This window comes from Protopterus annectens, chromosome 7.part0 (genome assembly GCF_019279795.1).
Source record: "Protopterus annectens isolate FY-2018-M chromosome 7.part0, PAN1.0, whole genome shotgun sequence".
NCBI lineage: Eukaryota > Metazoa > Chordata > Ceratodontiformes > Protopteridae > Protopterus > Protopterus annectens.
This window is the reverse complement of record NC_056739.1, coordinates 1,207,680,814-1,207,695,057: the sequence shown is the minus strand read 5'-3', so window position 1 is coordinate 1,207,695,057 and position 14,244 is coordinate 1,207,680,814. Positions and strand designations below refer to the sequence as shown.

At 38.5% G+C, this 14,244-nt stretch overlaps 1 protein-coding gene across 4 annotated transcripts in view; it reads right to left on the bottom strand.

The window, feature by feature from the left end:
* Positions 1 to 14,244, bottom strand: part of WDR61 (WD repeat domain 61) — a 334,576-nt gene that overhangs the window by 288,360 nt on the left and 31,972 nt on the right. The window lies entirely within an intron of this gene.

The window sequence follows — 14,244 nt, the reverse complement described above, 5'->3', positions numbered from 1 at the left end:
ACACAAAAGAAAAATAAAGTCATAACAGGGAAATTTTAATATAGATATTATTTCAAAGGTGAAAGAATAAATCTTTTCCTTGAATAATTAGGCCTAAAGCAACTGATTACCTCAGCAAACCCTAGATCTACTCCTCATTACCAATATACCCAAGAAGCAGAAACATATTTCATGTCCCCCTGTACCTTCAGCAAACATCTAGGCCACTCTATTTTCAGCTTCTCAGCCCTCCCACACCCAAAGTGATAACTAGACCTGTACCTGAATTTAGATGAAGTTGTCATAGGCCTCAATGTCATGGACTGGTCCCCAGTCTACCAGGCAGCTGACCCCACTGAAGCACCGCAAGCATTCGACTCCATAATTAACAACATTCTGAACACAGTTCTCTCAGATAAAGTATTTAAGGACAAAACTACCTTGACTTACCTCTACATTAAAAAAATCTGAACATTTCCCCAAAGCATAAATGCAAGCTGGAAACCAAGTTAGCAAAATCAACATATCTATGCAATAGATTTCAAAATGCTAAAGCCCAACCTAAACAAACTTGGAAAATAATTAAACATGTTTCTAACTTTGATAAGACTTCCAACATATAAATAATGAACTTGTAGACCCCGCAGAACATCAATACACAAAAGTACTACCTAGCTAAGAACTGTTAATAACCACAATGTTCACCAGTCAATTACAGGACCCGATAGGAATACCAAAGTACAGTTGTGCAAGTAAACTTAACACACATTCAAATAATCACCACTATAGCAGGTTTAGCTATATAGGGGAGCCAGCTTTCAAGCTCCACAAGTCCAGTCAGCTAGCTCAGGCTAAGCTCTCTAAAAGTCAAGTTTGGACACTAAACCCGTCACAGCTTTCATACCAACAGAGAGAGGGAGGCTAAAGCCCTGACAGGACAATGCTATGAATACAACATTAAGAAGTACACACCCTGGCATAAAAACATAAAATAAATAAGAGGGATGAAGGCAGAGGCTACTGCAGGAGTGTTCATTCGAATATCTGCTGCTATAATAAGTTTATTTATACAACTGTACTGTGTTCTTCATTTGATCACTGCTACAGTAGCTTTAGGTACATGGATAGATTACCATATTTTAAAGTGACTGGAAGGAGGAAGAGGAGGGTCCAGCAGCCCCTGGAGAAAGGTTCTAACAAAGCCTGACCTAGACCTGGAGAAGTTTCATTTATAAAGCTTTGTAAAAGTGTGTACAGATGACCAAATTGTTACTCCTGGAATACTTTCCAAAAAAAAAAAAAACCACTGACAAAGCCAAGGCCTTGCTACAGTGAGCATCACCTTTGCTTGGAATAGTTTTATTGTGGTAGACAAAGTAACAGCAGCAGCCAACTGTTTTTAACTAGTCTGTTTTTGACATAGGTTGTCCTTTTTTCTTACCTTTACAAAACGTGAACTAATCAGAAGTTCTGAAAGGTTTTATCCCATCAAGATATTACCTGAGCTGTCTTTAGGCAACCAAATTATGAAGTATTATTTCTCTCTCATTTTTAGCTTTTGGAAAGAAGACAGGGAGATGTACAGATTAGCTTAAGGTAAACTCGGATACCACTTTAAAAAAAAAAACAATCCTTCATTTATGCCTAAAAGAACCCTATCGTTGTGGGAAAGAGAGAGAAAGCTGTCCCACTATGACAGCTTGCAACTCAGATAGTCATTCTGCAGAGGTCAGAGTAATTAGTAAGCTTGTCTTTCATGTAAAGAACCTCAAGTCAGCTTAATGATCTGGTTTAAATCAAATAAGAATGAAGGCTTTCTAACACAAAACTAAGATCCTAAGGATGAGCCACCAGTTTCCTAGGAGGCTAATGCAACACCCTTTCAAAAACTTTTACATGTGGTTGCATTGAAAGAGGGGGAATCCAAGGGCAGATATACTGAAATGGTAGACAAGTGAATTTTGCTTGAAGAGTAAGACAGGTTAGTAACTCACACTAGTATTGAAAAAAAAAAAAACAGAGACACTCTAGCTCTGAATGGGTGTTGGTTCTTTTGCCGGCACCAACTAGAAAACCTCTTCCATTTACTAATAAATTATTGTCTAGTAGCAAGATTTGTTGCCTGCGTTAATACCTGCTGTGCTTCTTCATAAAAAATATGCCAGGAAATGTTACAACTTTAAGATTCAGGCAGTCAGTTACAGTTACTGTGGCTGGGATGTATCAAACACCCCTGGTATTGTGTGAGTAGATCCAGTCTGTGAGGTGCTTGAGGTAACTACCCATGGACATTACAAATGAGGGGAGAACCACTACTGCCTGTGCCAAAAAGGGATTCACCATAATGATCTTTGCAGATTCCTCCTGAATCTTGAGAATGACCCTGAATAGTACTGAAAAGGGTGGAAAAGCATACAGGAAAATTTTGTCCAAGGAAAAATAAAGGCATCTGTCTTCCAAGCCTTCAAGGATGGGGACCTAAAGCTGAAATTTGCCAACTGAAGTGGAGGTAAGATATCCATATGAAAGGTTTCTGACAGATAGAATATCATTCACAAGTACCTATCCTAGTCCTTCTCAGCTTGTCTACCACATAATTTGCTCTGACAATATACAAGATGTCTGTAGAGTGAGTGTGTGCTGAATAGCTACGGTAGCCTGGGATACAGCTTATCTGCACAGAGGGTAAGAACTGGAACCCCTTAATTGTTCATGTAGAACAATGTTGTCTTTAAACATCTGTAAGGGTCCCAGGGACCAAAAAGGAGAGTTGAGAACATCTGTAAGTGCAAATATCTGCAAAGACTCTGCACTAACATCCTCACAGACACTGCTTCCCAAGCAAAGTCTTAGGTATCTGTAGTGACAGACTGTGCTGCAGCTACGACATTGAATGGGAGACCTTGATTTTAGAAAATATACATTTCCTGCAAAACAATTCCCCACTCACAAACCACAAAACAGGAAATTGAATTGTCAGAGGGTGTATACACTGAAGCCATTACAGGTACCAAAGGACTTTTGTAATGTGGAGTTTTGCAACAGAAATCAGGAGAATAACAGATGCCACGAGACCCACAATCCTGAAGATTTACTTTGCTGAGACAGTAGTCCAAGTAGAAAAACTCAAGAACAGATCTACATACAGGTCTACTTTATCCTGTGGAGAAAAACTCTTTGAATTGAGGTATCCTAGAGTTACCCCAAGAAAACAATGTGAGAATTAGTCAAACAGGAAATCTGTTAATTTTGCTGGAATTCCAGTCTGTGTAGGAGACACCTTACCCAGGCAAGGCATTCCTGACCATTTAAAAATCACTCTCCAAAGAAAAGCCCGTCTCTAAATAAGGAAAATATGTGAATATCTTGCAAATTCGCAGTAGACTATCACAGGAGCTAAATACTCTGTGTGTGTGTGTATATATATATATATATATGTATATATATATATATATATATATATATATATATATATATATATATATATGTAATGCAAAGCAACTGATAACATGATCTAGACTATCTAAGAAATGCATCATCTGAAAATCTAAGATTATCAAAAACTCCAAAAGAAAATTAAGGGATACCATTTAAAACTTGGGAAAAGAAGCAAAACCAAATAAAACATTTCACCTATAAGAGGAGAAAAAGAATTTCTAATGCCCACAGACAGAGACGCACACAGAGATACACACACACACACACACACACACACACACACACACACACAGTACATGCTCCTAGACAACAGGGAAAAGAAGAGTTAAGTCTTGCGAGTAAAAAAAAAAAAAAAAAAAAAAAAAAGAGGGATGCGGACGACTGACAGATAACTAAATGACCACAATGAAAATAACTCCTTGCCACTGCAGTATACAAGTTTGGCAGTTAGTATCCCTTATAAACAGAGTGGCAGAAATGCATACTTTCTTAGTCATAAAAAAAATTAGTAATAAAGTCATGGTACAGCATTACTGCTAAATACAAGTTTGCATCTTCTGCCCACATTCAAAGAAATGACAGCAGGATTGTCTTCTGGATACTCCGCATCTTTATTTAAATATCTTTTTTCCCCCACTAGAAATGGTTAGGCTTCCTAGGTACCAGTGGTTGTGAATCTGGCTTTCGTAAGGCATATTGATAAGGCAACCCTGAACACTATGTTACTACAGGAATAGCACTCAGCTTGAGTTCTTCAATCCCCAATAAGTCTGCTTAATGTCTGCATAAGTGAGACAGCTCCTTGTCCCCCCTCCCTAATTTAAAGCGCTTCTTCTTTAAATGTAAAGTTTTTTAAAGAAGATATCCTCAGAGAGGTAGTCTGATCATAAGGACTTCTGATCAAACTCGAGGTGAGCAGATTTCAGCTAAGCAGGTCAAGTTTTCTTTTCAGCTATGCTTGTATATGGACAAAATTAGAGAGATAGCTCTCTTCTATTCAGAGAGACAGAGACACAATAGAAGTCAGAAAAGTGTTTAACAAGCCTGTCATTTCCCCATTTACAGAAAGGAATCATTGTACTTCATGCACTATGAAATAACTGATAAGATTGTTCTATACTGAAATTAACTGGAAACAACTACCCAAACTTGTTCTGAACATGTGCTAGTCTCTCCTACATGGGCCAAGTCTTCTTGTACTTTTCAAAATTAATACTGCACACGCAACGTTTTATTCGATGTTAATATCCAAATAGTGTCTCCAATGACAGTGCTGATAAACAATAACAATCTACAGAAATTCTGGAATGCTAGATGACAGTAACAGTGCCGATAAATATATCCAAAGTTTCTGCACGTACATTCTGATTCTCCTGTATAACATTAAATGAAACAGTCTTTTCCTCCTCAACAGTATGGATATTTGAGCCGACTTCTGTACTCAGGCGAGAGTGTCTGTATTGTAAAGACATTGTGCATATCAGTCCAAAAACTAATCCGACTGATTCCACTGACTGTGTCTGAAGCACTCTGTAATAATACCAGAATCCTATAAAATGTTTTACACACCTCTTTAGCCTTGGTTTCCAAGCCTCGTCTTGCATGTGCCTAACTGTCTATTCTTTACTTAGCACTCCATTGCAAGCACACATCTTTCCCTTGAGAAAGGAAAGGGACATTCGGTAGCTTTCCCTGAAAACCGTTACTTCTGCACATTTCATGCTTAGCCAGCATGATCATCTTTTCCTTTCTACTGAATTGTCTTTCCCTGAAACAGAATGCATACGTGAAAATAGAAGTCTGATATTTTCAGGCCTATTATTCTACCTTAATGTAGTACAGTGAACTCACTAAGAATAAAGTGAAAACCCTCAGTCTAAACACACTACAAGGTAATTACAGAATTGATCACAAAAAGATTTTAAAAGCAAATTAGTTATGTGGAAACTCTGCGTGAAAAAACAGTTTGCATATACAAATCTGGTACATTAAAATCTCTAGAAATATAAACAAATCAAAAGGAACATTACCATGCACAGCAGGCAACCTTTATAAATATATTGTGAGAAGACAATTTTTTTTTTTTTTTTTTTACAGAAAAAAAAGGACATATAGAACTAAAGATCATTCTACATATGCCTCAGATAATATAGTGTTTATTAAAAAAAATGTTGGTTTGCAAGGCATTTTATAAAGGTAATACCACAAGAAGGCTTTTTTTTAAGTATTAGGGACCATGTGTATGATATAAAAATATCAATATCAGAATTTGTATGATGCACCACTCAGCTATCAACATAAAAGTAAAGGATGCAAACAGTTTTGCGATATTTAGCATTCAATCAGATGGTAAAGGGGAGGTTATATTAGACAAAAAAGAAATACAATGGCAGGTAAGACTACGACCTCATATTATATGCCAGGATTGAAAGAGGTTCCACTCAACCAACAGTGAAGAAGTAGGAGGTTAAGATAAATGTAAATATTTTCTTGATTTTAAGTACCAGTTTTATGCAATTATTGTAATCGGTATGTTTGAGGTCGATATGGTTGCTTGAAAAGTAAAATTATGCAATTTCTGAAGCGTTATTTGAAGCTGAGCTTTTAGTCGGATAAAGTCCTAAAGTATTTATTAATGGAAGTTGCAATAGCTTTGGACAGTCATTTTTTGTACTACTGTACTTGAGGTCACTTGGATATGCAAGTACATATATGCATATACATCATATATGTACATATCCATATTATATATACATATACACACAAATATTATATATATATATATATATATATATATATATATATATATATATATTATATACAGATTCACAGGTTGGTAATAGGCTATCGGCCCTAGGGCATATACATCATAGCCATAACAATTCCCTGGCTATTTCTTCCCACACTATTTACTTCCCTGGACCCCTGTCTAGCAGGACGACTGACGTGATCCCCGGGGTGAATTTCTTTTCTCCCATCCAATCATCAAGGTTCCTTTTGAAGAGGGCCAAAGAGGCACTCTACTTGACATGTATGGGCAGTCTATTCCAGAGTCTGAGGAGTCTCTGGGTCAGGAACCTATCCCTCCAGCATGTTTTATTTATTGTGATGACAAGATTTAGATCCCTGGAGCGTGTGGCTCTAAGGGATTGGGATTTCTTTAAGTGTAGCATGTCCAACAGCTCTGGGTTTGACATGGCCTTGTATGTTAAGCAGAGAGCGCCTCGGAGTAGACGATATGCGACAGAGTATAGCTGGAGTTTTTTAAGGCGGTCAGCATAGGGCATCTGCTTTAGGCCTGTGATTCTTTTAGTGAGGTATTTCTGCGGCCTTTCCAGTTGTTGCAGAGGTCTTGAGAGGTACATACCAAATGGGGCGTTGTATTCTATAATGGGTCTAATGAGGGATGAGTACAGTGGGACAATTGCCTCCTTTTTTCTGGATGAAAAGCCCTTAGTGATGAGGTGTGCAACATAGAAGGATTTCCTGACTGTTGTGGTAATGTGGTAAATGAAGGTGAGACAACTGCACCTGTGTCCCTAAGTCTCTTATCACACTTTCGGTGTTTAGTGTACTGCCACCTATGTGATAATTCACGGGTATATGTTTTTTCCCCAAAGGGGATAACTATACATTTCTTGGCATTGAGCTTAAGCCCATGGCTCTGGCACCAAGCATCTGTTTCTGTAAGGCCCTTTTGTAGAGTATCCACATCATTTGGGGATTCAATAATGGCTCCCAGTTTGCAGTCATCGGCGAACTTTGTTAGCCAGAGTCCCTTAGTGTTGGCCTGTACTTTAAACTGAACCCTGAGGTACTCCACTTGTCTGGAGCTGGATTTGGAATCAGCTACTTTTACAGTGTGGGTTCTGTCAGTAAGCCAGTTGGCAACTCAGAGCGACGTAGGGATTAATGCCCAGCTTACTAAGTTTATCTATGATTCCAGAGTGGGGGATGGTGTCAAAGGCCTTGGCAAGGTCCAGATAGGCTGTGTGGACTGCCTTACCCTCGTCTATGGCTCTGGAGACTGATTCGAAGAAGTCAATAAGGTTCAGGAGACAAGATCGGCCCTTCATGAACCCAAACTGGGTGGGGTCTAGTGTTTTAAGATTGCCAATGTCTTTGTTTATAAGTTCCATGATTATATGTTCCATGGCCTTGCAGATCAGGCTCGTCAGACTGATGGGGGCGGTAGTTCCGGATCCATGGTGGACCCCTCCTTGAGGAGTGGGATAACTGTAGCTGTGCGCCACTCAGGGGGCATGAAGCCCAAGGTGAGGGTATGATTAAACATGACACTTAGCTGAGGTGCCAGTTCATTTTGTAGTTCATGTAGTACACAGCCCGGGATGTCACCTGGTCCCATGGATGTTGTATTCTTAGCTTTGGAGAGTGCGTTTTTACCTGTGTGGCCGTTATTACTGGAATTTGGCAATCTTCCAGTATTGAGATGGGTCATTTAGGGGGCGAGAGGGGGGTGAAGTTGGCAATGAATCGATCTGCCACGATATTGGCAATATCCTTGGAATCAGTATATTTAATGCCATTCTGTTGTAACTCAGAGCAAATCTGAGCACTGCCATTTAGATTCTTTACATAGTTATAGAATGCCTTGTGGTTGTCTTTGGAATCTTTGGCAATTTTATTTTCGTAACTAGCTTTAGAGGATTTTATGAAGGATCTCAGCTTCTTACGGAGGCTGGTAAGGGAGTTTTTTGCAACCTGGGATTTTCCTCTTTTCTGCAACAGTTTTTTCCTTTTGTTGTAAAGTTTGTTTATGGCAGGGGACCACCAGATTGGCTTCCTTTTTTTGGAGGAGAGCATCTTGGTTCTATTTGGGATGGCACAATTCATGCATGAGTGTATGTGCTCGTACAGTGCCTTAGTGTGGGACTCAGCAGTCGAACTTTCAGTTCCCATCTGCATGGGTGTCATGAAGTTTGTAACTTCTGACTTGAGTAGCATGAAGTTGGCCTTGGAGAGGTTTTTTTATGGAGGTTTCCTTACTGGGGGGGTGGGGGTCGGATGTGTATGTTAAGAGTGATTAGCTTATGGTCTTGACCTGACCAACGAGGGGGTGACCACAGGTGTGGAGCATTGCTTTCCCATGTTGGTAATGACCAGGTCTAGGATATTGGAGCCCCTGGTGGGACTATGGATTAGTTGATCCAGGGCATTGGAATTTATGAATTCCAAGAACCGCTGGGCAAAGGTGTTGGTGCATGAGTAGTTTTCCCAGTTAATGGCAGGGTATTTGAAATGACGAAAGTATTAGGGTATTTGGTTGTATATTAATATTTTCCAGTATGTTTAGAAAGGTGTAGTGAGAATCTTGGGACATGGTGGGGGATCTGTAGCAAGCTACAATTTGGATTGCAGTCTTCACATACACACACCCTACAAATGTTTACCTTCATATTCTCGAGTGAACACACACGTGCACACACTATAAAATGCTTACCTGCATATTCTTGAATGAAGAGACACATACACACCCTACAAACATTTACCTTCATATTGAGTGTGCACACACGTGCCAACCCTACAACTCTCTACCTTCATAGTCTTGAGTGAACACAGAGACACATACACACATACCCTGCAAATATTTGCCTTCATATTCTTGAGTGAATTTCTGCAGATAACACAAGGTAACCTACAAATGGAGATACTACATCCAACAGCTGTAAAATACATCAACTATCAAACCTTCTCGTAGCCCAGACCTATGAACAAATGCTACCCTCAGTCCTTTCCAGCTGCCATTGTACTCACTACACTTTAAGCAATTGTGGGTGCTTAGTATAGCAGTTGGTGCACCCCTACAAGGATGCTGTAATGTTACTAGTACTTTTTCTTTGACGTGCATAATGCATGCACCTGCTCTGAATCCTTACTTCTGTGGCTGGAATGCAAGCATTTCAGACACTGTCTCTGAAGGGTACGCAACATGCCTGCACTGTCAAGTTAAGTCGATCTGTTGGTAACAGTGGAGAGAAGCCCTGATAAACATCTAGAACATGTCACCTGTACAGATAACTGTTCTCAATGCACCCCTGACAAGGACAGGAGTACAGTGTCAAGCCCAGTATGTTCTAATGTTTCATTGTGGCACACACTGCAGGCGATGACAGGCACCAGATTCTGTTTCTGATTTCTGCATCTAACACTACTGCAAATGAGACAGTCATTCTAGTATGCAGCATAGAATCTGTTTATGAATCAGACTGTTTGTTTGTCTTATGCAAAATAAGTATATTTCTTGTAACATAATATATTACAAACAAATTTTCCAATAACATATGTGAAATTAAAGTAAAAGTCTTGCATGGAGACTAAGAATTTTTGACCCAGAACTCCACGGAATAAGGGACAATGAAAGAACTAAATAGATAATCTTCTGCACTGTAAATAACAGTTCAGGTAAGTAATGTAAAAAAGAATGGTTCAAAATATTGGGATTATATGCAAAAAGTTTCATTTTAAGTGCCAAACGTTTATGCCTAAATGACTGCTACAAACCAACAGCTGCAATGTTTCATTCAACTGCCTGTCAGATTTAACTATCAATATTAAAGTATTCAAATAAAAATGCTACCAAGTGCAACTTAACATGCTAAATAATATTTGAAAAATAACTGATTTACTTAATGGTCATGTATCTTTGGCACTAGCAGACATTTCTAAATTCAAGCCTCTACTAAGGTGCATCCTCTTACTGCGGTGGTGGTGCTGCGGTAGTGTTGTCACCTCACAGTAAGATGTTGTCCTGTTCAATTCTCAGCTAGAGCGTCTTCTGTGTGGAGACATGCGTGAATGGGCGTACCTTAGTTAAAGGTTGTGCGTCAGGGCCGGCAACTCGGCACGTAAAAATCTACTGCCAATCATTAGTGGACCGGAGTTCCGCTGTGGCAACCCCTAACTGAGAAAAGCTAAAGACACAACAACTAAGGTGCATCCTCTTCTGGTTGGCAAAGGTAGCCTTCATCCATTTGTGTCAACACGTTAGCAAAAATAAATAAATAAGTACAATGATAAGATGTAACCCAGCATCAAACTGTAGCTCATCAATTCACACACACTAATAAGAGAGAAAGTCTAGATGGAGAGATGAAAAGTCAGCAAGCAAAGCAGTGTAATAGTGCTGAAACTGAACTCATCCTCAAGTCTTGGTGAGTACCTTCGCGAGGTGGACCCTGTTATTCACAAAATCTCACCAAGGTGACACTGATATACAGACTGTATTTATATAGCATATATCATGGACAGAAGCAAATCAAAAATAAAAAAAGATAGCTGGGTGCAGAAGACCCAGGATAAAAAAAAGTGCCCAATCCTGGTAGGCGCACTGGTGCCAGGACTGGAAAACATGACAGTGTAGAATCCTCAAAATACGGAAACAATCCTACAATGGGGCCAGGCTCAGGGGGAGGATAGCCCCGTGTTGTAGAAGGAATTGTAGTCCACAAAAACAACAAAAATTGATTGGCCAAAGAAGAGCCATAAAGACGACAAGAGTGGACTATTGAGTAAAAAGCCTAGAATTTCCAGGCACAAGATATACAAACGATTAAGAGAAAAATTAAAGGAAATATAAATACTTCCGCAGGAAAAACTGTCACAAGCTTCAAATAAAAATTTACTTTCATTAATACAACAAATTTTTGAAAAACAGTATATAGATCAAGAAACTTTGGAAAAAGAAGCCTCTGAGGAAGTGAGAAAATATAAACAACAAAACTAAATATAAAAAAGAAATATGGACATGGGAAAGAAAGAGAGATTTGATATGGTGCAATATTTATGCAAAGGAGAAAGCCAAGTTAACTAACATACAAGAAGGCAGTTTCAAGGATATTCAAAGAAAACTACAGGCAAAGGCATCCAAATATGGGAAATTTCACAATAAAAAGACTAAAAGTACAAAGATTTAATGTAGAAAAGACTAATAGTAAAGTAGAAGTTAAAGAAATACAAGTTGAAGTTATGAAGTGCCTGCGAAGTGAAGGATTTAATGTAGAAGGCCTAAAACAGACTACATTACAGCATGATGGAGCGAGTCCCCAGAATAAGGAAAAGCAAAAGGAAACGTGAAGAAGAAATATGGACAGGGGAAAGGAAAAGAGATGTAATATTTATGCAAAGGAGAAAGCAAAACTAAACTAATACAAAAAGAGCAGTACCAAAGATATTTGAAGAAAAATATAGGCAAAGGAATCCGGATATAGAAAACTTTATAACACAAAAAATAAGATTAAGAGGAAAAGGAGAGAAAGAAAGAGATTAGTAATGTAGAAGTCAAAGAAATAGAAATTGAGGTAATGGAACAGCTACAAAGAGAAGGATTCAGTGTAGAAGATCAAATGCAGAAAGCACCACAAAAGGAAAGAGCAATGGATATCCAAATTAAGGGGAAACAAGTGGAACAGGAAGCAACAGGTCAGGTGCCATATCAAGATATTTTGCAGCCTTTCACAGGAAACCAGTATAAAAGAGTTCACTTGAAGTTAGACAGGAAGGAAAGGAACAAAAAACTGTGGAAACTCTGATGCAGTCAATGTTGAGGAGTGATAGGCCAGTGAGTTTCCATATGACAAAATGGATGACAGGATGAAACTGAGCCAAAAGAAGATGTTATAGAACTTTCTATAGAATCTCCACAGGAAATGGAAAACAAGGGATGTGCCCTCAGTATGGAAGAAAAGGCATTAAGAGAAGAGTTGCTTGATTTAATAGACAGAGACTGATATAGCAAGATCAATGACAGAAATAGACTGCAGAAGGTTAATAAATCCCCCAAAAGTCAGAAGCGTGATAAAACAAATGAACACAGTAATTAGGACTGTCCATAGAGATCCATGCGATATAACAGAAGTAAACAGAATATATTACTGTGTTGCTAAATTAATAACGGATAAAATTCTACCACAGGAACATAGGGTAGCGAGGGAAAAGGGGAGGCAAAAGCGAATACCATCATGGAAATATCGAATAGAGAAAACTATAAAGCAGCTAAGACAAAAAGTGTCATTGTTAGAAGATTATAGAAGAGGGAACAGATCAACAAAAATATTAAGAAAGATAGATGTGATGAAAGCAATGTGCAGTATTAGAACAGACCAGGATCTATTATGCACTATAGGAGATAAACTAAAAATTTCAAAACAGGCGGAAAGACTCAGAAGATACGAAGATAAATATAAGGGAAAAGCACAAAATAAGCAATTTACTGATGGCCCAAAAAAGTTTTATAGAGAATTGGGAAATAAAAGTAAAAGGAAATGAAAGACCGCTGAAAAAAGAGGAAGTAGATACATTTTGGAGAATCTATGAAGATCCTGTGGAACATAACAAAGAAGAAAATGGACAAAAGTAGTAAAAGAAAAAGAAGTTTAAAGGTACAGGATATGAAATGGGATGAAATAACAGCCAGCGAGATTGAAACAAAGTTGAGAAAAGCCTCTAATTGGGAAACCCCAGGCCCAGATGCAGTACCTAACTTTTGGCTTAAAAGTATTAACTTTTTTACATGAGGATCTAGCCATGAGTAAGAACTATTTATATGCGCACCCCAAACAGACACCGCACTGGTTAACAACAGGAAAAACAATGCTCTTAAAGAGTGAACCTGCAAGCTACCCTAAAAATTATAGACCACTAACTTGTCTTCCGATAATGTATAAACTATACACAGGGATTGATGCCGACACAGTTTACAGACATTTAGAAGACAACTCAATTATGGCAGTAGAACAAAAGGGCAATAAAAGAAAGTCATATGGAACAAAGGATCATTTGTTGTTAAATAAAGTTTAATGGTGAACTGTAAGAAAGGGAAGAATCTAAGTATGGCATGGATTGACTACAAAAAGACATTTGGTAGTATCCCACATTCATGGATAAAAGAGTGCTTAAAAATGTATAAGGTACATCCTACACTGACTGATTACATTACAGTAACCATGAAACAGTGGCAGACCACTTTGCAATTAAGCCATGATAAAGGACCGATTATTATCCCATGGATAAAAATCCAAATGGGGATATTCCAGGGTGACTCCCTGTCACCATTGCTATTTTGCCTTGCCATTAATCCATTATGCCATTTACTTAACAGCTTAGGTCATTGGCTATAATTTGGCTTCCAGAAAACAACAAAGTATAATGACTTTTCATCCTTTCTTTGTCGATGATTTAAACTTGTATAGCTCATCAGATGAGGAATTGAAAGCACAGGTTGTCAAAACTTTTTCAGATGATATTGGAATGTAATTTGGTCTTGACAAATGTGCAAAAGCAACCTTTAAAAAAGGAAAATTGCAGCACCAGGTTTGGGGCAAGAATGTGATATAAAAGAACTTGAACAAGTGGGGGTGTATAAATACTTGGGACTTTATGAAGGATCAGCAATAAAAGATGAACAAAAGCGAATAAAGCTTAGTACAGAGTACTTTAGAAAACAGCATTGACACCTAGGAACAAGATCCAAGCTATAAATCAATTTGCTCTTCCTGTCCTAACTTATAGTTTTGGAGTGACTGACTGGCCCCAAAAGTGTTAGATAGATTGGATATTAAAACAAGAAGGAAGCTTCATGCTCACCATATGATTTATAAAAATCAGTGTATACCAGGATTATAACTGCGGTGGTGGTGCTGCAGTAGCGTTGTCGCCTCACAGTTAGACGTTGCCCGTTCGAATCTCAGTTAAAGCGTCTTCTGTGTGGCGACATGCGTGAATGAATGGCATGCCGTTGAAGGTTGTGCATTAGGCCCGGCAAGCCAGCACGTAAAAATCTACTGCCAATCACTAGCTGACCGGAGTTCG